At 35.4% G+C, this 24,803-nt stretch overlaps 1 protein-coding gene across 2 annotated transcripts in view; it reads right to left on the bottom strand.

Moving 5' to 3' along the window:
* Positions 1-24,803, bottom strand: part of LOC122634719 (SAM and SH3 domain-containing protein 1-like) — a 204,706-nt gene that overhangs the window by 90,842 nt on the left and 89,061 nt on the right. The gene's annotated exons all lie outside the window — the stretch shown is intronic.

The following is a 24,803-nucleotide window of genomic DNA, read 5'->3' as shown; positions in this document are numbered from 1 at the left end:
AATTCTACGCTTGGAGTACGTAAAAAATAAAAAAAAAGAGAACGGAAGAAAAAAAGAGAAATAAAAAATCTACTCGTTTCTCGAATAATAAAACAAAACAAAAAAAAAGAAGAAGAAGAAACGAAATAAAAATGTGAAAAAAAATTAAATAAATGCCTATTTTATAACACTATCTATACGACGATTCGATTGGAAATATTATTCAAAAATATTGTCTGAATTCGATTCAGTTTTTAATTCCCAAGAGATTGTCGATGTTACTTCGTTAATTAAGTGTTATTTAATTATTTTGTTGAATTTAAAGAGAGAAAATGAAAAGAAGAAAAGATGAAGAAAAAAAAAAAATAAAAGCAAAAGCGAGATAGAATTACTCGACTTATTTAACATATTTTTATATCCATTTTATCGCTACTAATAAATGAAACAAAAGTTATTTGTAAGCTTTGAAATCGCACTCTTACATACAGCAATAGCTTTGAAACTTGATTTCACACTATCGATGCAAAATAAATTCTTAATTCGTCTATCCAATATTTTGAATATCTTTTAAATATAATTTATTCTATATATAACTCATAAATATTACGTAAATGATCTGTAATAGAAGCGATGAAAAAAGAGAACAGGCAAACAAAAAAACAAAAAAGGAAGAAAAAAAGAAAAGAAAAGAAAAAAAAAAAAAAGCAGAAAAAGAAAAGAGAGAAACGAAGAAGGAAAACAAAGAATCGAATCATAAGTTTGATTATTTTCTTAAATTATCTTTATTTCATTACGCCCTTCGAGAACAAAGTGTAAATGGAAAGTTATTCAACAACTTGGTCGTTTAATTACTTGGCGCTAACGACAAGGTCGATCGTCTTCATCGATGTCGAGCGATTGTAGATAAAGAGAAAGAGAGAAAAAGAGGGACGGAAAGAGAGAGATAGATAAAGAGAGACAAAAAGAAAAAGAGAGAGAGAGAGAGAGAGAGAGACAGAGAGAAAAAGAATACAAAAAAAAGTCCAACGGAAGAACGGCCAAGTTTAACGAGGAGTCGGTTTGCGAGAACGAACGAAACGAGCGTTGGAATCCGGTGAACCATCTCGTCGAACGAGAGTTCCCCATCCTTTTTCCATTCTCTCTCTCTCTCTCTTTCTCTCTATCTATCCATCCATTTCTCTCTCTCTCTCTCTTTCTCTCTTTCTCTCTCTCTCTCTCTGTATCTCGATACATGTCAGACGGATAAGAGGGGGATGTCAACGATTAGCGAAGCGGCTGGGGGTTTATTGTTTAATGAGCAAATACTCGGAGCTAACGAGCCGAGATTACCTGCAAAGAAAAGATAGAGCCAATCGTTTTACGCAAAAATATCTGAACGATGCACGATCTTTCTCGTCGTCACTATCGTCGTTTTCATTGTCATCTTCGTTTTCGTTGTTATTATTAGCTCTCTACAAATCTTCTACCGATATTTTAGATCCCTCCTTTTGCTAACGTCCCAGAGAAATATCTTGTGTTTCCGTTGCTATTTTCCATCAGAGAAAACGCAAACCGTCTGTCCGCCAGCAGAGAAACATCGTACTCTTGGGAATCTAACCGCTTGGTCCCAAGGTGATCGTTTAACATCTCCACCGCGATTTCACGGTCTTAGCTTTGCTTCGAGCTCTTGCACCTTTCCCACTAGATCTTCGCTCGTCTCGTTTAAAGGAATTTTCATCTTGAATGTAACGTTTAACTCTGTACGCGATTAACTCGAATGTTCTCTTTTAATTTGCTTTTTTCTTTTTTTTTTTTTTTATTACGTAATGATAGATACGTAATAAAAAAAAAAAATACGTAAATATATACGTATTTTTTGTACGAAGAAGAAGGATTTAAAAAAAAAAAAAGAAAAAGAAAAAGAAAAATTGTAGGGATAAGGATAATATATTTGTTTTTTTCTTTCTCGTAAGTTCTTTTTCTTCGTTCTATTCTAATTCGAACTAACGATCGATTTTTTGTTCGAGTAATATCACTTTTTTTTCTAAATTTATTTTCAACGAGAACTTAAGTGTTTTAAGGCTTTCGTTAAAACGTTTCGTTAATAACTCGATGAACGACGTTAATTATAATGTAACAACAGAAAACAGCTTATTTTAAGCCGGCACACTTTTCTAACTTTTAGAGAGTCTAAATTATTCGAAACAGAAAACAATTTGAAATATCACTCACGCTGGCTGAAAATAATTTGTTACGGATATAGGCCCTAATAATGATTAAATTACACGGTCATAATGGTTTCTAAATATAATGAGCGAGAGAATCGAATTGAACTACAGGTACGATGTTGTCTACACGAGAAAAACTGAGTTCGACGATGAAACTCAAAAAAAGCCATGGCTAAAATCGATAACGATTTAAAGACGAACGAAAGAACTAATAAAACAAAATAAAAGTTCATTTTTATCTCTCATTCATCTCCCGACGATCTTAACATTCTTATTTTCAATTAATCAAAATTAAGATTACATATCCAATCATTTTACGCATTATTATAATCGATTAATCGTTATTATAATCGATACAATCATTATTTTGTTAGTTTTGCGACGTATTTGATTTAACACTGCACGAATTTAAAGGATTTAAATGATTCAAATGCAAAATAATATACAAATAATTGAGTCGCATGTTAAATCGATATTGTAGTTAATATATTCTCGTATTGAGATCAAATTCGTCGTAGTTTACAAAATGTTTGAGTACTCCGTATCAAATGCTTTTTCATTATCACGAAGGATCTCGACTGGCGTATAGAATCCGCGAGAATCGAACATCGTGATTAGATACTCCCTCCTCTTTCCTCCCTTTTCCCTTCTCTCTCTCTCTCTCTCTCTCTCTCTCTCTCTCTCTCTCTCTCATTCTCTCTCGATCACTCCCCATCTCGCTTGACCTTTAATCGACTCCCGCTCGTAATTAAGAAACTTTCCTATTTGCACGCTCGACACCGTTTTCTAAGCTAAACTCTGGCTCCTCTACCTCTCTTTCTCTTTCTCTTTAAATCACCGATCGATGGTAATCATAAAACTGTAGGAGCAACTAACCAAGCCTGGGTTCGTTAGTAGAGATAAAACGAAAATTCGACTTGCAACAACGTTAATCGATGCCGATCGGTTTCGATGAGAATAGGAGGATGAAACGCTAAATGGATGAGAGGTTCGGAGGGTAAGAGGAAGGAAAGAGAAAAAGAGAGAGAGAGAGAGAGAGAGAGAAAGAGAAAGAAGGAGAGAGATAGAGAAGATACTCTGCTCGCGAATTTCCATGGCTTTTGCTTGTTGGAAAGATAGAAAGAGATAAAGATAGATAGACAGAGAGAGAGAGAGAGAGAGAGAGAAAGATAGATAGATAGAGAAAGAGAGAAAGAGAACAGGATAGTAATATACCTGCACACGCGGTGCCTCGATTAAATTGACTCTGGGCAACCACCACCTGGATCGAGGAAATATGGCTTAATATCGAAGCTAGGCATCGAGGGACCACCCTCTTTCCCCCTTTCCTGCCTCGTTAGACGCGCCGTATCGAGAATCGGTACCTACGGAACTGTTTCGTAATTCATCGAACACGACACACTGTATATTCTCCGATGTCTATTCTTCTTCTTCTTCTTCTTCTTCTTTTGTTCGTCTTCGTCTACTTTGTTTCTTTTTATCTTTCTTTTTCTTCTTTTCCTTTCTCAAAACAGTCCTTCGAAAAGGGCAAGAAATTTGTCGATTTTGTTAGATTTCATCCACCGATTTTATTAGTTTCACGGGAGGAATTATCGATTGATTCTAAGAAATTTTCTTACGATTGAGAATCTCCATCTCTGTGTACGCAAAGAATTCAAATCAAATTTATAATTTCGATCGACTTTATAAAACGATCTACTTACGAAACAAGATCAAGCATTACGAAGAGAAGGAGTGAGGGAGAGGGTTGGTAGGAGACGAAAGATTCTAAATTAAATTTCGTTACAATCGAGTTATAATGAAGCGACGATTAAATCAATAGAACTCGTAATCGGTTGATTTTCTTTCTTTCTTTCTTTCTTCCTTCCTATTTTTTTTTTTTTTTTTTTTTTAAATAAATACTTGCCTAAAAAAACACAAGGAAAAAAAAGGACGAAACAAAAATCCCAAAATATTAATACCTAACATATTCGTATCGTTTCTCTCCTACCTCTCTCTCTCTCTCTCTCTCTCTCTTTCTCTCTCAGGACAATCGATTCAACGACAAACGAATTTGAATTCGTGCGTATACGAAGGATCTCGCAGGACTCGCACCTGCGACGTTTGCAGTCCTCTGGAGAGTAACGTTCTCGTTCGATATCGTTCTGGTAACGATTCTCTCTATGCTTTCTCTCTCTCTCTGTATCTATCTATCTTCTCTCTCTTTCTCTCTCTTCATTGTCGAACGAAACAAGAGAGAAAGAGGGAAAGAGAGAGAGATACAGATAAAGAGGGGGAGAGAGAGAGAGAGAGAGAGAGGTGAGACAAAGAACGAGTGATCGGACATACAGTGTCTCGTTTATTAAACCGTGGCTGACCAGACATGGCCACGATAGGCTACCACGAACGAGCCGTTGTTTCGCGTGTCGAACGACCATTGCTCGACTGTCTGACCGGCAAAACGTCCCGTTGTACTCGTAACACCAATCGCGTAACAAAATCGCTACTCGAAATTGAAATTATCCTGATGAAATTACTCCGTCTATCGCGTTAACACGCACACCTTTAACAAGTGGTGAGTTCGTATGTATGTGTGTATATATTATCTGTCTTATCTATATATTATTATAGCTTAATATCATGAATGACGTGATAAGTAAAGAGTTTAATATTAATTAAAATCGGAATTATTATCGTCGATTCGAAACGACCAACGTTTAAAAATAACGTTGGAAAAGATTGTTTTGTTTGTTTGATGAAATATTGAAAAATAATGATATCGATTATTCAGATTGAAATCATCCGATAATGTAATATTTTGTAATTTTGGAATATTTCTAATTAGTTTAGTTGGAATAGTTGTTTGATTGATTTGTTAAGCAATGTTATTTTATGGTGTAATACTATTGGTAATATAATACGATAATAATGTATAACAATAATATTATGTATTTGTAATTATTGGTTAAATTAATATAAATACGTGATATTTTATAATCGGAATTTTGCCTTTATCTTCATGAAGTTTATTATTTTTCATTAATAGCTGCATTGGATTGATTCATAAATAAGTCTTGTTATAAGTAGAGAGTTTATTACAAAAATACTATACTTGTTATTCCTACTTGTATTGGTTGGTCAATATTAATATGTATCTCTGTGTACGTTGAAAATTTTCTGTGAAAAACATCGAGAATACTATGTTGTTTATTTAAATATAAAATATTGAAAATATCGATATTACTTATTTCTTCCAATTTTAATATAAATATAATTTATAAACAGAATTCTCTCTCCTTCTCTCTCACCTACTTTTACCATTTCATATAGCTATTGGATTGATTCATAAACATGTATGTAATATTATCGAGAAAAAAGAGAGGAAAAAGAAGAAAGAATATTTTATATATATATATATATATATATATATATATAATATCAATATTTTATTTAAAAAATCCTTAATTTTATTATTTCATAATACGTAACCATTGGATTCATTCATAAATAAAAGTTTTGTTTTGCCCAAAATACGAACTTTCTCTTTACAATATATCATTATATTTAAATTTATAAACCAATCCAATATGTAATACATATCAAAAGAAAAGGAAAGGAAATATAGAAAAACAAATATAAACAAAAAAGAAATAAAAAAGAAATCAAAATCAAGATTAGAACGTAAACATCGTAAAGATGAATCAAACACGTTGCACCTATCTTTCATTCTTTTCTTTACTTTTTTATTCATTCTTCCTAACTCGCTCACTCGAGCACGCTTTTTCCATGTTTTCAAACTCTCTCTTTCTCTCTCTCTCTCTCCCTTTCTCTCTCTATCTTTTCTTCATGGCGGATTGCCAGATAAATCGCGCAATACCGTTTTCCAAAGCGGTGCGTTTCCGCATCGTCGAGACCGAACAAAAATCGTCCGTTTTCGCGCGTTCTTCTCTCACGAAGTCTCGATTCGTCGACGCGCAAATTGGGACGATTTCGAATGGACGGCTTTAAAACCTTCCAAAAAGAGATAAATCGAAGCGTTGCCTTCGTTCTCAGCGGATTTTTTCCTTTGATTTTGACATCGGGGCCGATCGATTATTTCTTCATTTATCCGTATCAACCCTTATTCTTTCTTTCTCTCTCTCTCTCTCTCTCTCTCTCTTTCTCTTTTTTTTTCTCTTTCACTCTTTCTACCTTTCTATTTCGTTTCACTGATTATACGCTTACGAAGCATTCCAAGAGACGCGAATCGAGAGTTCGTTCGTTTTTTCTTTCTTTTATTCCTTTTTACTTTTCTTCTTTTTATTCTTCTTCTTCTTCTTCTTATTTTTCTTTCGCGATCTTTCCTTTCCGTTATTTTGCGTTTCTCTTGGAACAATTTTACTGGTTTTATTAAAGTCGGCACGATCTCTTCTTCCACCCTTCGAGAAATTGCCTCTCGCACAGAGATGATTTAAATAAGGGGCGAATCCATTAAACGTTAATCATGCCACTTGCCGTGGAAATTGATACGACCTTACGAATAAAGAGACGAACTCGAGCTAGGTGCGATGAATTTTCCAACATATTTCAGTGAAATTAAGTCTAACGTTGTATGAAAAAGAACAAAAAAATAATAATGAGAAGAAGAAAAAGAAGAAAGGGAAAAAAAGAAACAAAAAAAAAAAAAAGGAAGAATTATCCATTTAACAGTATTTAAAGAAACTTTTACATTGTTTCCTTTTTTTTTTTTTTTTTCTTTTATCTCGTTTAACTATGTTCGTTCGCGCAACCGATATTATTATTATTATTATTATTATTATTATTATTATTATTATTATTATGATCATCATTTCGTTACATTATTACTATATAATTTATACGAGCCGATGTAAAATAAAGTTCATCTCGTGAAAATGTATACTTCGACTGCGTTGAATAATAATAAACTGTAGATTTTATGGAACGAGAGAAAACCGAAGCATGCTTTTGAAAACAGAGAGATCGTGTATTATTATTAGAAAGTTCATCTATAATCTTCGACAATTCGACGATCATATTATCTGTGTTCCCTTATAAATCCAGTTTTCTATAGTACGATTTTGTCTAATTATTATTGAAAAGATCGAGTAATATTACATCGTTAAAATGGTCTTTCAAACTTTATACGTGTACGTATCAAGAATTTAAAGACCCCATTGATTTTTTATTTCATTCTTGATTATCAACGTAGTACAATTGAATTCTGTTTAAGAGAAACATAAAACATTATTAAAAACCCTGCGTGTCAATTGAAACGTTGCTTGTAATCATAAAAAAAGGAATAAAAATAGAGAGAAAGAGAAAGAGAGAGAGAGAGAGAAAGCCAAACGAGAACAAATATTCGTTCCGGTTAAGCCATAGTACATTGATTCTCGTAACAGAAAGTGATAGTAAATTAATGCAATCTCAACATTTACAGCAGCGAGATATTACATTTATCTTATAGAGTAGAGTTGGTGTTAAATATAAGTTAAAATGAAACAGAAGTTATTTGCTAGCAATGTTAACCAATGTTATCGTGTATACATACACACACACACACACACACATATATATATATATATACATATGTATGCACCTGTGTATATACGATAAACCCTTAACAAAAATTCAATGTAAAATACGATAATAAATATAAAACATATTTGCAATATAAAAGACGTTTACGCTCTATATCATCGACAATGATTTACAAAAATAAAATAAGAATAAAATTGTATTGCCTATTTCAGATTACGTTTATATAACTTCTTCTTTAACGACAATTCTGAAGTATTTATTTCCAAGAAAAGTACAAAGCAAGTGAATTTATTTCCTACTCGCTATAAACACGCGCCATTAACTTTAGGTAAATTGGTTATTATACACACACACATACACACACACACACACACACACACACACGCACACACGTATAATTATATGTAATTATAAAACAATTATACAAATCGTACACGGAAAATTGTTAATGGTGTATAATTAATAATCAGAATATTTTACTCGTCGTAAAATTGTTAACAAACGATGGATATTATTATCGATACCTTTTAAAAGTATAGTAAAATTTGATATATATATATATATAATAAAATAACCAATGTTACATATATATATATATATATATATATACCAATAGATTTTTATCGTTTTACACGTACACACATACATAACACAGTTGTGAACGAAAGAAAATGTCATAAACCCTTCGGAATCCAACGGATCTTCGTTTCCACTAGGACTTTCTTTCTAGGATGAGGAAAAATACGTTTGGTATCTAACTTTTCGAAAAGGGCCGAGATGAAAACCTTGTAAAAACTTTCGCATCACTGAACGAAAATTGTAAGGTGTGAGTAGGAGAGAAGAGCGAGTAAGTGAGTGAGTGAGTGAGTGAGTGAGTGAATCAGTACGTGTGTGTCTATGTAACACAGAAAGAGAGAGAAAGAGAGAGAGAGAGAGAGAAAGAAAAGAAAGAATGGATGATAAAGGAAAAAGAGAGAGAAAGAGAAGGGAGATGCGAACCTTGAGCATCGCGAGTAACTCGTCTCGTTTCGCCTGTCCTTAACCATCCTTTTCGTTTCCCTCTAAAACTTTGTGCACGTTCCAACTCCAGTGGATGAACTCGCGAACTATCGAATCGGATATTTCGTCGAGGTTACGTACTTGACTAACGCTTCTACGCGACTCCATCTTTCTCTCTTTCTCTCATTCTTTTTCTCTTTCTTTCTCATTCTTTCTTTCATACTTTTTCTATTCTCTTCGTTTACATATGCATTACGTGCACTCTCTCTCTCTCTCTCTCTCTCTCTTTCTCTTTTTCTCTTTCTCTCTTTTTCTTTCTCTTTCTCTTTCTTTTTCTTTCTCCTAAGAAAGCGAACTATCTGGCCGACGACTATAGAAAACTTATGGAATTTCAGGAATATTAATAAAAACTATGCCGGATATGAGTTCGTTTCTTCTTTCTTTCAATTCTCCATCATACTTCAATACTCAATTGGTCTTTGGAAGTTTTACGATATCTGAGTTATAGATAAGGAGATTAAAGCTATTATAATTCAACGATCGCGTTAGGATATTTAATAGACAAACTTCGATATTAATCATACTTCATCCCTTGACTTTCGTCTTCGAAGGTACGACAAATTCGTGGATAGGAGATAATTACGATACCGCGTAGGCAGCTCGCGTAATTTTCGCGAGAAGTTCTAGACGACCGGGGGAAAGATGAAGAGAGAAGAGAATTATTAAAGCGAGAGAGAGAGAGAGAGAGAGAGAGAGAAAGAGAAAGAAAAAGATAGACGATACTACTATTCGACACTATCGTGTTCTTTTTCTTAGCTTTTTTTTTTTCTTCCTTCGAGCGTCTGATTCTCTACGGCACGACGTCGGTGTACTTGTCAACTGTGAGCGAGATAAATGAGCTAATTTTCCAAGGCTCGTGAGACGACAGTGACGGTGATATTGCAAGATAGACTCGAATCTCTCCTACTTTCTTAGATGTTTACGATCAAGCGAGTAACATGAGGGAAGTCTCGTTGAAAATAATGTTTTAATCATTTATAATTATAAATGAAGATATATATATATATATTAACATATAAATATTATATATTATATCTGTATGCGTGTATATATATATATATATATATATTTATATATATAAACCATTGAACTTATGAAAGATTAGAAAAAAAAAAAAAAAAAAAGAAAGAAAGAATAAAAAATGAGATCATTGTGTATTTTAAATAGGATTATATTTCTTTCTCCTCTCGTTCTCCCACTCTTTCTATTTGAGTAAAATATCCGACGTAACTCGCATGAACATAGTTAGGGGAGGATAAGGCAAAGAAGAAAAGGTAAGAGATGGTGGAGGATGCAAACGGTGCAACGAGCCGAGGCCACAACTCAGCGTCGTCGTAGCGAAGCCACGGAAGCGAAGGCAAAATGCGAAGGCGAAACACGAAAGCAAGAGAAAGGCAAGTGAATGCAGCGCAAACGTTAGAGAAGGCAGTCTCGAGCGAGAAGATGAAGAGCGTGGGATAATATTATGCTTTCATTGGAGCACCTGAGTCACGTTAGAGCCGCGTGCTGAGACGCTCGACGATCTCTCTGGTTCTGTTGCTGCCGTTGCTCCTACCGTTCCCGCCATTTCACCGTTCTCTTATATACTTTAACTTTAAATAGCAAGTATTGTATAAGGGTGATTATTAATTTTCACTTTTATTGTTATTATTTGTTCAAAAGAAAAGAAATATATAAATATCGATATATATATATATATATTTCTATATATGTATATGTATATATTAATATTTATATATTAAGAAGGTAATTATATAATTATATGTTCTCTATTAACGATAACATATGTTTTTATCCAATAAAAAATAAAGATCCATGATATAGTTTACAGAATTATAATACAGTCGAGATAATGTTAACTAATCTGTGGAATAAGTAAATAAAATCGATCGAATATGTTTAAATCATGATAAAAAGAACATTCTTTTTTAATGATTACATATAATGAATATTTCAAGAAATTAAATGAAGTAATCGATTTACGCGATCATATTTCTTAATCATTTTCATTAAACAATTGATTTTCTTTGAATTACGAAAACTAGTTCGGGGAAAGAGTTTATAGAATGTAATACATACATACATACATACATACATACATACATACATACATACATACATACAGACATATATATATATATATATATATATATATACATAAAAAGAAAAAGAGAATTTAGAATATGAAAAAAGAAACTTGGAAGAATTATGTATATACTCGTACCTCACTATTAACCTCACATAATCGATCACCCCTTTCAACTGTTAACAACTGACTAATTGAATCTTCTCTTATTCCATTGAAACCACTACGGTGCATTGTATTGCAACGATTGATGATTATTACAAATTCGCTTGCGGCTACAATCGTTCGTCCATTCACATAATTATTGTCCGTAAAAAGAGCAATTTTTGATCAAGAGAAAATTTCAAAGAAAATAAAGAAGAAAAAGAGAACAAAGGACGAAACAATATTATCAATCGAATAATTATCAAACTCGATTATCAATCTCATAACGAATATCATTCGAGTGTTATTAATTCGTTATCGACTTGACGTACTTCCTAATTCCCTTTATCCTTGTAATTTCCGACCCGGAGGTTAGAAAAATGCGAGGACTTTTTCTTTCGGTTGATTCTTCAGATTTTCCTTTTTCTTCGCCATTAGTTGCGATGACAAAGAACATTCCATAATGAAATATGTTCGTTCTTTAATAGAACGACACGTAATCGTACCGCGTTCACTATAAGTAATAACATTTTCTCTTCTCTCTCTCTCTCTCTCTCTCTCTCTCTCTCTCTCTCTGTCTATCTGTCTGCGTTTCCCTTTACTGGTCCTTATCATCCCTAGTATCTCCACCCTACCCGACATATTCGATCATAATTCTTTGCTACGCCTATTAGATCACGCTTCGGCGTCCCTTTCGTACAGAATCAAGATTGCTTTTGGTATGGGAAGAAGAAAGCTACGGTAATATCGTAATACTATGCGAAAACGTGACAGGGAAAATTTATCTGTTTGGTCGACGAGTCTCGGGCTTACGTTTATCAAAGACACGCTTTATCCGTACAAATGAGAACGAGGGAAAACGTTGCATTCACAACGGAGTAAAAGAGCTCGAAATCTTCTTGGATTCTTCGTTCCAAGGATTACATTAAATTACGTCTTACGATCGCGTGTACGAAGTCATTCGATAATATTAATTTTTCAGGATAATCTCGTAAGTAAATAAAATTCGTGAGATATATTCAATGCGAGAAAGATCGAAAATAAATGTTATGTTTCTCTCATAAGAAGGAGAGAGAAGAAAGTAGACAAAAAAGAGAAGAAGTATCAATATGAGAGAAAGAGAAGAGAAAAGAAAGAAACAAAAAAAAAAAAAGAAAGAAAAATTGCACACTTTTATATCTTTATTTTTGTCTATTTCGTGTTCACACTAGTAGAAACGGAAAGACGAAACGAGCTAGATAATATTATGGTTTCATCGAGGCAGCACCCGAGTCACGTTACAGAGAAGGTGCTTCGAAGTCCACGCGTGCAGCTCGCTTTGTTCCACCATTTTACCAGATTGCACCCTCAAGGATTTAGCCGAGATCCGATTCGGAATCCTTCTCTGAGAACGTATCCTCTTTCTACGGTAACGCTTTTTCCTTTTAAACCTCTTACCCTACGTGGGCACAAGCCCTTCGATATTACGAACGATCTCAGATATGACGATTCATGGAATATAAAAGTAACATTCATGTTTGTTCTAATCAAACTCGATATTATCTCTTCTTATGATTTTACGAAAACCCATAAAGAGAGAGAAAGAGAAAAGTTCTCTCGATTTTTAACTTTTTCGTTCTTTCTCAAACGATACTCTAACTAGTGTATTTATCTCGAAGGATAGAATCGAATTCGTTTCGATCGAATTAACGAGAGCCAAGAAAAGTACCAAGAGAATAACTTTTTATTTTCTTCTTACGTTCTCTAACAGCATCTGTTAAAGATCGTAGATAACGTCACGAACGAGACTGTTTTTATTTGCATAAGAAGATATATATATATATATATATCCTTTTTCTTTATTCCCTCCCACCCTTTTCTTATCCCTTATGCGTATTACGAGGAAAATAAGGAGAGAACGACCAAAGGAAGGCTACTTTCTCTTAATCTTTATGGATTCCGCTTCGTGATATTTTTGTGCTCGGCGAGAAGAATTTTCAACTCTGTTCACGTAGAAGCACGACTTATTTCTCCCACATAATCGAGCGAACGGTGGGCCGACGTACTGCAGTTAAGGAGGAATGGAAAAGAAGAAGAAAGAGAAGAAGAATAGGACGAATAGTAAGAGAAAAGCTATAACAGTGATAGTAGTAGTAGTAGTAGTAGTAGTAGTAGTAGTGATGGTGGTGGTAGAAAAAGAAAAAGAAGAGAAGGGAAGGAGAGAACGCTTTCCTTTCCCGAGTGGCTAAACCACCTTCGATTTGTAATCCGGACAGAGACGCATACGCGTCTAGATTTACAGACGGTTTTCTCTCGTGCGAGAAAGGAAGTCGAAGGGAAGGGAGGTAAAAGAGGTGTGAGTGAGGATAGGAGAGAAGAGGATGGATAGTAGAGAGGGGATGAAAGTGGAATGAGAATGTGTAGGCAAAGTCAAGTTAGAATACGACGATATGGATAAGTGGACAGAAGGATATCGCGATAAAGGAGGACGGAAGTAGGTGAGGGTGAGCTTCTTCATGTTAGAAATGAGAGAGAAAGAGAGATAGAGAGATAGAGAGATAGAGAATAGTGATCATGGTATTTCGATTCAAAGGAGCAATAACGGGAGAATACGATCCGTTTCTAACTTCACGGTCACTGACATTCTCGAATTACATCCCTTGCTCGTCCATTCTACTCTCACCTATATATATATATATGTGTGTATGTGTGTGTGTGTGTGTATATATATATTACGCGTGTAAATCGTCTTTGTTGATGTTAGTTCTCGTTGACGGAATATTCGTCGTAACCATCGACGTTGCGTACAATGCAAACGTCGCGACGTTTTTCCAGTCGGCGAGCTCGCAACGTTTGTTGTAATGCATGGTTATCTATCTCTATCTCTATCTCTATCTCTATCTCTCTTTCTCTTTCTCTTTTTCTCTCTCTTTCTCTTTTTCTCTTGCTTTTTGCACAAATTCAAATCCTCCCGAGGGGGAGGATTCTCTAGGTTGCTTTCATGTTCAGTTCCAACTGTTGTCGTCGTTGTCATTGTCGTTGTCATAGTCGTTGTCATCGTTGTCGTTGCCGTTGTCGTTGTCGTTGTCGTTGTCATTGTCGTTGTCGTTGTCGTTGTCGTTGTCGTCGATACACTTGCCACGAGAAGTACACCGTGTGTTTTCGCTCGCTTACCAACCGTTCCAGATAGTGGAGATCGTGTAAAAACGCAAGAGAAATGTAAAGAAAAAAAGAAATAAAAAAAAAAAAAAAAGGAAAGGAAGGAAAAAAAGAAAAAAGAACGATAAAAGAAAGAGAGTATCCACGGAATTCTATCTTTGCGAGAGTCGTTCGCAAAGAAGATTAAGCACGCTCTCAAGCACGTCGCGCGTTTCGCATCCTCTCTATCTTTCTCTTTCTCCATTTCTCTCTCTCTCTCTCTCTCCCTCTCGTATCCGAAACTCCTCGACCCTTTTCTTTCTTTTCACGTTTTCCTTTTTACAAGTCCCTCTTTCTCTCTCTCTCTTTCTCGTTTTTTTTCCTCTTGCGATCTCTCGAGAGTTCACCTTTGGAAAGAAGGGAGAAGTTAAAAGAGAAAAAGGAACAATATTTTTTTAAGCATTTTTTTTTTTTTACATAACATATATATACACATGTGTGTGTGTGTGTGTGTGTGTGTATACGTATATATGGTACGATGATTAACGAGTATTTTGATAAGAATGAATTTGTAGAATAACGGATATGCTCTTCCCATTGAAGAGGCTTGAAAAGCAAGCAGGAAGAGCAAAAGGCAAATTGCAACGCGAACTATTTGCTCGTAGAAAACGGGAAAAGAGAGTATAGGAGGAGAATGAGGACGAATAAGGGAGGGTGACGTAGCGGACGGAAAAGGGGTGGCGTTATGACGCGTAATTAACGACCGACGGATGACGTCGGCTGGATCGAACATAAACCTCTATACACCGTCCAAACGGAAATAAATTTCCATCAGCGGCCATCGTTGTCGTTTATCCTTAAATATCCACGAGCAACACTGTATTTCGCGATTTCTCGTTAACCCTTTTTCTCTCTCCTACTATCTCTTTCCCTCTCACATACAAACACATACCCCGTCCTCTTGCATCCGATAAAACGCGTTCCCTATATCGAATTTACGTGCTAAATTTCTCACGAGTGATTCCAACGGAAACAAAAAAAAAAAAAAGAAAGAAAGAAAAAGAAAAAGAAGAAAAAAAATATCCAACGCGTTTGACGTTGCGAAATTCATGCGGTGTAGCGCGACGACACAAGGAAGAAGCAGTTACGTTAATTAAATACCAGAGAGAAAATTGGTATTTAAATGGGAGAATAAAGACGTGTCGTTAGTTGAAAAAGAAAAAAGTAGAAAAGAAAGGAAAGGGGAAAAAGGAAAAGGAAAGGAAAGAAGAAGAGAAACGAGAAAGCGTTGACGGAGATCTAAATTCTCAGAAAATGCTCATTACGTACGCGTGCCTCTTCGCTAAAGGAGTCAAAAATGAACTACGCGCAATGACGAGAACGTGGTAGGAAGTTTTACTATTATATATCAAGCCTACTCTTACTCGACGAAATTACTTGCTAAGTGAGAATTTTCTTAGAAGTATGCGTGTATTTCGAGAGATAAAAAGAGAGAAAGAGAAAGAGAGTGAGAAAGAACATTTATGTTGGAACGATTGCTGATCTTAATGGGATGTATAACTTATCGGAAATTACTATAATAGAAGTATCGATCGACTCTGATCTTTGTAAAGGTCAATACTTTTTTTTTTTTAAATTAAGTACGAAATGCAATGTATAGATCGACAATATATCGTTACGCAAAATATCTTTATGAATTAGATATAAAATATTATATTGAAATATATAATTTATATCGGTTGAAATAGAAAATATCTTTGCTATGTATCTATGAAATGTATGAAATATATATGAAGTATTTTGATTAAAAATTCATCGCTATTATCAAGGATACATTAAAGGGATAATAATGAATAGAAAAAAGAAAGAGAGAGAGAGAGAGAGAGAGAGAGAGAGAGAGAGAGAATAATAAAGAAAAAAAGAAATTGTGAAAAGAATACAAATACCTACGTTAGAAATTGAGGTTAATTAAGATATTTGTATGTGTGCGTATGTGTATGTAGTAGAGTTATATCAGATGTAAATAACCTCATCATTTAGAAATCTGTGGCAGCATCTATTTTCGCATCCTCAGTTTTCTCTTTTATATTTATTATATATTCTCTATCTTAATCTTTGAATAGGAAGCACGTTGTGCATAAAGGAAGAGGAGAAACGTGAACAAAATCGTTCTCCTCGCGTGGAAAACGTTATCGTTCAGCGGGTGCCCTCGGGTACCGGGTGTGCACTTTGCACACGCATAGTCGGCCAATAACGGAGAAGAACGACTTTCAAATTAAGCGTTATAAATTTTAATAAACGCCCTTTTCTCCTCGCTCGTATTCGTTAGTACGTGATGGTCGTGTTGTTATCTCTCGTGAACTTATAGGATAGAACTCTTGCTTTCTTGTGTCGTCGAAATGAAAGTGTGTATTTGTGTATGTGAGAGAAAGAGAGAGATGGTGAGTACACGTTTGTAAGTGTTTGTGTGTGTGTGTGTGTGTGTGTAAATTGCAATAAACGTGCGAGATAGTTATTCGCTCCGTAAAAGGAACGCATCGTTGTAGGTAGATAAGCAAAACGATCGTTATTCGCGTAGCTATGAATACTTTGGAACAATTTATCTAACGGACGACGATACTCGAAATCGATTATGGATACATTAAAGTAAAAAGTGCTTCTAACGTACACTTCAAGCTGTCTATCTATCTTTCTTTCTCTCTATCTATCTATCTATTTCTTTTTGTATAGGTACGTATATGTATATGTATATGTATATATATATATATATATATATATATATATATATATCTTGAAACACGTCACAATTTCTGAATATAACACCTTTTTCTCAACGCGTTACGAAAATCCGACTCGTTCCATTCCGATCGCAACGATTATCACTAGGTGTGTATGTACAAGCACGCTTTAATCACCATGGTGATTTATAGTCTCTGCGCACGCGAGGGATCAGAATCGAACGTAGTACGTGTGTTGCAAGGGTTGCACGTATGTTGGAACGTTAGCGTTGTCTATATTTGCTAGCTCCGATAGGCGGAAACGTTCGCCCTGCGAGAGAGACAGAGACAGTGAAAGAGAGAGAGAGAGAGAGAGAGAAAGAGAGAGAGAGAGAGAGGGTGATCCGAAATAAAAATGAAAAAAAAAAAAGAAAAAAAATCTAACAAGAATAAAAAAAAAAGGAACAAGAACAACAATTGACACAACGAAAAAGAAATAGGAGAGATAAAAATAGGGGATGCTTGTGCGGAAACATTGGCCACCGAAAAAAAAGGAAATAAAAAATAAAATAAAATGAAATAAAATAAAAGGAAATAAAAAAAGAAAGATCAAAACGTATTCTCGATAGTAATGCTTCTACCAATTTGAAATAAGATAATGGTTATTTTTCTGTCCTATCTCTGCCTCTCTCTCTCTCTCTCTCTCTCTCTCTCTCTCTCTCTCTCTCTCTCTGACTCTCTTTTCGTTCTTCTTTTTTTTTTCTTCTAATAGCAAATATGCAATTTTCTTTCTCACGATATCACGAAACAATACGATCCACCATAGGACAATAGCATGCCATGAGATTTGAAAGGAAAAGTTCGGAGCGAGAAAAAAGAACGAGGGAGAAGTATGTATATCCTTTTCGTTTTGCTCTTAACGTCGGACACGTTTAACGTCTCAACGAAATCAAAGTTTATTGTTTTCCACCGAGCATCCACCGTGCAAATGAGAAAAGTTTTTCTTCTTTTCTACGAAATTTCAAAAAATAGAAAAGGAAAAGGAGAAGAAGAAAGAAGAAAGAGAAAACAAAATAGGGGTGTCTCACGTTTTCTCAAGACTCTACGAGAAATGAGGAAAAAAAATCTTAGAGTAGCGTTATACGTACATTCATACATACATCCACACACACACACACACATATATATATATATAGAATATATACATACATATATATATATATATATGTATACATGAAATTTGTATTCCCATTGATATACTTTCGGCTTTCAAAAATACCATAGTAAAAGAAAATGAACAAAAGAGAAACAGAAAGAGAGAGAGAGAGAGAGAGAGAGAGAGAGAGAGAGGATCCAAAACCGAGACGCTTACTAATTATGAAAACGTATGTACTCTTGTAACGGGCGACAAATGGCGACGTTACACGAGCTGTCTGAGAAAAAAAAAAGAAAAAAGAAAAGAAAAAAAAAAAGAAATGACAGCCACGACGACGAGTAGTAGACGACGAAGAGTAAGAGGCCGACGAAGTCGACGACTACGTCGTCGTCGACTGTGAGGTCGATGGCACACGCCCCTTTCAAGCGTTCGCTCGTAGAATTTATCCCGGAACAAAAACACGCGAAAAAGAGAAGAAGCCTCGCGTTTGCATTTTCCACTCGCAAAGTTCAGATTCCCTGTACTTCGTATTTGCACGCATCGTTGACCCGTTAGGGACCTTCCCCTACTTTTATCCCCCATCCTCCATTACTAACCTTCCTTCCACCCCCTCCTCACCGAGACCGCACAATAAACAGAACTGCAAATGAGACTTTCTCTCTCTCTCTCTCTCTCTCTTTCTTTCTTTCTCTGCTAACTCTTTCTCTTACTCTCTCTTACTCTCTCTCTTACTGATTTTCTCTCTTTTTCTTTCTCTGTTACTTTCTCTCTCTCTCTCTCTCTCTCTCTCTCTCTCTCTCTCTCTCTCTCTCTCTCTCTCTCTCTCTCTCTCTCTTCATTCAACAGCAGCCTTTTCTCCTCTTCGCTATATTTTCTCTTCTTTCTTTCTTTCCTTCTTTCTTTCTTTCCCTTTTTATCCTATACCAAATTTTTTTACCCTTTCTGTTTCTCCCTCCTTTTCTTTTTTCCTTCCGCTTTCAGTTGATTCGTACAAAATTAGTCGAGATTTTCTGGAAAATCCATAACGTTGATTACTTGGCGAAAAAAAAATGTTATTCTTATCGTTTTAAATAAGAATTCGTTCGTGATGATTATGGTAATCCGTTTAAAATATTCACACGCATTTTATATATTTATCAATTTCTTTATCACGGGATCAATCGATCGAAAGTTTATTTTTCTTAAAATCTTTATAATCAAATCTGCTTTCGTCTCAACGAAAACAATTACATTGCAATGCGAAAGTTATGTTAGTTATTATATTCTATTGATAACTACAAATATATTAACAACAAGTGAAACTTATATTATAAGAAAAAGAATAATCGTTAAAAGTTTCGTATATGAAGTAACAACAATTGGAATAATTTGTCGCAGTAAATAAAAATAGAACTTAAAAAATACAGACACTGTGTACGAAAGCGCGTGATTAGAAAAATTAAATCGGACATTACGTGTAATTAAATTATTTGTATGATTTTATATAACATTATACATATACAAATCACTCTACATACAAACTTAGAATTCCGAACTCCAATCGTAAAATAAAATACCATAATGCGAATAATAATTTCGAAAAGTTATTTGATCGATTGTCACGACTGTTCGTCGATAATAAAATCTATATATAAAAATAAAAAAAAAAGAGAAGTATGATAGATATCACAAAAAAAAAAGAAAGAAAGAAAGAAAGAAAGAAAAAAGGCCAAGAGAAAAAGTCTAAGCTTGCAATCAAGACTTACAACTACATTTTTCCCTTTTGATTTCTCCCTCGTTAACGATAGCATGTTGTTACAACGTTTGGAATAAGGTCTTCGACAAGAATACGATCGAAGAACACGATCACCTTCCTATACCTTTGAACGTCTATTTTAGCAACTTATATATATATATATATATATATATATATATATATATATATATATAGACACACACACACACACACACCATCACCTTATAGCCACCCCTCTACTCCTCAACTCTTCTCCTTCTATTCAAGCGATTCTACACTACACCCTTTCCCTATTTCTCTTTTTCGCGGGTGGTACCCCTCATCCGAAAACAAGAAATATATGCTAAATTTATGCGGCTCCAACGATAAATTTGCATAGCAGATACTAGGTATTCGTAGCCGTGGAATAGAGCAAGCTGTGCAGCTACGATAACGTGAAAGATCGTCGGCCGTTCTACGTACATACGTACCTACCTAGCTTCTCCTCCTTCGTCGCTTAGGTATCGTGTATAAGTAAAATGTATACGTGTGTGTTATACTTCGGCCAACGTTTGGAACACAGACTTATGTAGTAGAGCACGATTCTCTTGGTCTCTCTCTCTCTCTCTCTCTCTCTCTCTCTATTTCTTTCTATGTGTTTCTCTCTTACTCTTTCTATTTCTCACGTGTTCTAACTCTATCGTCTTCGTCCTTCGTGTCCCTCTTTTTGTCTCTCTCTCTCTCTCTCTCTCTCTCTTTCTCTCTGTCTGTCTCTATTTCTCTCTATCACTCGAGACGATGAGTTTCACCAAGCAAAAGGAGAAACTTTAACTCTTCTATAATCGTATGTGTTTCTCTCTTAGAACATTCGAACATAAATCACATTTATCGGTTTCCTTAATATCACTTTTCGCTCAATTAACCCCGTGATCGTGGGCGTCGATTTTCTTTAACGAGTCTTTTTTCCTCTTTCTTTTTTCTTTCTTTTTTTTTCCTCTCTTTATTTTCTTCTCCTTCTTGTTCTTCTTCTTTTATGGCATATTGTTCGATCGCAATCATAAATATCGTTAGGATAAGTACACGATAAAAATCGCGCTTTTTACGTATCTCTCTTTTTTCTCTCTTTGTCCAGTTTTATACGTGCTATATATCCATCGTGATTGGATTAAAATTTGAAGAGGTCGTCGCGGTTTTCTCCTTTTTCAAAATTTATCTCAGCCATTTCGTTACTTCAACGTAACGTCATACCTTATTCTCGAGTTTGCACTCAGAAAAATAGAATTCTGACGGAATAGAAACTAGAAAGTGGCTTTCTTCCTTTCCATATCTCTTCTCTCACTTTCTCCAACGAGGAAAATTATTCTTCAGAAAATCCACACACGACGCAGACGCGTACATACGAAGACACAAATACAAACACGTGCGCGCGCGAATACAGACGCACATATGCACACAGACATAAAGACAATTCCGAGACTGCAAAACGTGTACCATCCAAACGTGTAGCTCATTTTGCGAAAACCTACAAATCCCATTCGTCCACGCAAATACTCACCAATCTTTCTACTTCCCAGCTTTAGGGGTTGGGACCATTTCCCCCTGTCTGCTACTTTTTTCGTTTGCTAGAAATCGACTGCACGTCGAAGATTGGCAAGCTACGGATTCCAGCTTGTAGTGGATAGAAAACGAATTTCGGACGTACACGACGAATTACTCGATCGAAGGGAATCGAACCGATCGACTGTTTCGTTCGGACGACAAAATCGAACAAAGCTAACCTTGATGAAAGTACTTTTCTGTCGGAGCACGTGAAATTACCACGAAACTTTATGCCATTTTTATTTTTACGATCACTTTAATTTGTTCGAGTTGATCGTTTCGAGTTGATTCTCAAAAAAAAAAAAAAAGAAAAAAAAAAGAAAAAAAGAAAAGAAAAAAGAAAAAAAAAAGAACTGTATCGGTCCGCGAAATTTTATCTTCGAATGATAAGAGGTATGATAAATGTAATACAAATAAATAGTATAATATAATGATATAATAAATAACCTAATAAATCGTATGTACAAATTTTCATACTTTTACTATACTTTTATTTTTATTTTCAACGATATATCAATTAGATCATTAAAAAAAGAAAAAAATATTTATGAATTTTCGATTAGTCTAATGAACGATCTAATATCAAATATATAATAATAATAATAATAATAATAATAATAATCACCACAATAACACAAGTTTTCTATTATACCCCTTAAATTAAACATATCTTCATTTCTGATAATATATTTAATATTATACAATTGCCATTCAATTATTCTAACACTTTCGATCGATTTAATAAAACGATCGCGACTTGTTTAATTACATCCTAAACAATTTAACTCGGTACATTATTCGAAATATCTATTCGTCGACATTATCAAATCGAATCATTATCATTCGAAGAGAATTGTCATGGAAGAATCGATCGGATCAAAGATCCTTTACCATACGAATACGAAGTCATTTAATGTAAGTAGTACGTTCACGTGGCACTTAGGAAAACGTGGAACGTTATAGGAGTCTTCTACCCTCTCTCTTCCACCTCTTCGCCACCCCATCGTTTCGATTCGAAACTCTACCAGCAGATACGAATTTCCTAAATCCGGACCTTTGTGTCCGTTTCCGTAACGGCTATCCCGAGAGAGGCTCCTAGATTCGATTTCGAGGGATTGCTCTCTCTCTCTCTCTCTCTTTCTCTCTCTACAATTTTCTCTCATCCTCTTGTGACCCCCACCCTTTTCTTCTTTCTTTCTCTAACTCGTGACAGGGCTTGGTGATATCGGTGCCAGGAACTTGAGTCACCGATTCGGTTCGAGCATTCTTCTCTCTCTCTCTCTCTCTCTTTCTCTATCTCTCTCTTTCTCTTTCTATCTTTCACGAATGGCTAATGGCTAGACGCGTTTGATTACCGCGGATTTAACGGGAATCTCTCTGTCTCTCTCTTTCTTTTTCTCTCTTTTTCTCTCTCTTTCTCTCGTATATCCGACACTTTAGATTGCATTCAGCCGGTTCAGACCAAGCCGAATCCTTTCGTCTATTTCGCCTTCGCAGAGAAAACCACGAGTTATCCGTATCTCTCTTCCTCTCTTTCCTTCTCTCTTTTTCTTTCTTTCTTTCTTTCTTTCTTTCTCTCTCTCTCTCTCTCTCTCTCTTTCTGTCTGTCTGTCTGACTGTCTATCTATCTATCTATCTACTCGTTACTCAACGATACAGATTGTCTCCGTCCAGCTGGATTACCTGCAGGTGTTCTAACGCCTATAACGATCTACGAGCAACATCTTCCTCCCTCTCTTTCTATTCTCGTTCTCACACTTTTCAAGAACCCAACCGACAGTTTCCTTCTAATCGCTTTACGTTTCCAAGAATCTCCGATAAAACTCTCATCGATATAAAACGAATCCGTTGGAAATCATTTGCTCTTCGTTTCTTTGTTTTCTTTTTTCTTTCTTCTTTTTTTTTCAATTACATAGTTTTCTTACGAAGTATCGAGAAACGGAAGTGGAAGGAGGAGAGGGTACGGTAAACGAAGGGTTTAGGGCGAGAAAAAGAAAAATTGTTGGAAAAATGTTTCGAAGGGTGCCGATTGTATTAGTACAAAAGAATATTGTTACCCCATTTCAACTGTCGATATATTCGATGAGTCAAGTACTGTATGGATTTCGTTGAGTGAGAAAAAGAGAAAAATATATATATATACACACACACAAATCTCTCTTTATATAAATATATATATATATATATAGGTAGATATCTCTCTCTCTCTCTATATATATATATACACACACACAAATATATATATATATATACATTGGTAGATATCTCTCTCTCTCTATATATATATATACATGTAGAGAGAGAGAGAGAGAGAGAGAGAAAGAAAGGGAGAGAAAAGGGACCGTCGTTGACGTGGAAGGGCCGCGACTAGCGAAGAGGACGTACGGGATGGGTGGAAGGGTGGGAAGGGAGGAGAGGAAGAGAAGGACTATAGGGGGGCCCGAGATAGGGGAGGAAGAGGAGGAGGAGGAGGTCGGTCTCGACTGTATGGTTATTACCATCAATAATGGCAATTTGGTTTGCAAATGGCTCGAAACGCCGGGCAGAACCGTTCCTACCTACAATTTCCCTCTATTTTGCGGCAGGAGAGCACTCGGCCTCTCTCGCACAGTCGGCTACATTGAAATGCCTTGAGTCAACATTTGCCTACGCTCGCACAAATTGATTTTATTTAAATCCAAAGTACGAAGGACGAAAGGCGCCGCCGTTTCGACGAGCCGGCCACTTAATTGCGTTATCGCGAAATCTTTCTCTCTCTTACGGAGAATGAAACGGAAGTTTCGTAAGGAGATCGAAAGAAAGTGTAAAGAAGATTCCGATCGAGTATTGACTAGGTAGGTAGAGGTAGGTAGGTAGGTAAAAAAGTAGGTAGATACCTATCGACAAAGTAAGTATATTCTTAACATATCTGAAAAAAAAAAAAAAAGAAAGAAAAAGATTTATATCAGAAACTCGATCTTGGTAATTTGAAATTATTATTAGATCCTTAACAATACTTGAAATATTTACGTCATTTCATTACATACCACATTGATAGCAATGAATATTTTATTTGATAGAACGTATCCGGTATGTTATACAAAATAATTTAACTTCACGTTCTTTTAGAAGATATTAAAAAATCATGGAGGATTAATTAATAGAAGATTCGTTAAAAGACGAATCGTTATCGCTCGAGATCTAAATAAATGAAAAAGAATGAGTAAAAGCGTTAAATAGATCGAGACGGTAAATCAGAAGAGGATTATAGCTACGGGCCGGTCGTAGGTGGTTTTGCGGTGGTTTCAGCTTAACGAACTTCCAGAAGCGAACACGCCTCCGTCCCAATTTCTCGAACGGTCTCGAAAGGATAGTCGCCAGGCTTGAGGCTTAATAAGGTTAAAGGGAGGTTGCTGAACGTTGTAAAGGGGTGACTGTAGAGAACTAAAGAGAGAAAGAGAGAGTGAGAGTGAAAGAGTGAGAAAGAGAGAAAGAGAGTGAAAACCAAGAAGAGAGGTGTAAGTGCGAG

The sequence above is a fragment of the Vespula pensylvanica genome, chromosome 15 (genome assembly GCF_014466175.1).
Source record: "Vespula pensylvanica isolate Volc-1 chromosome 15, ASM1446617v1, whole genome shotgun sequence".
NCBI lineage: Eukaryota > Metazoa > Arthropoda > Insecta > Hymenoptera > Vespidae > Vespula > Vespula pensylvanica.
The sequence above is the reverse complement of the archived record's forward strand: the minus strand, read 5'-3'. Positions and strand labels throughout refer to the sequence as shown.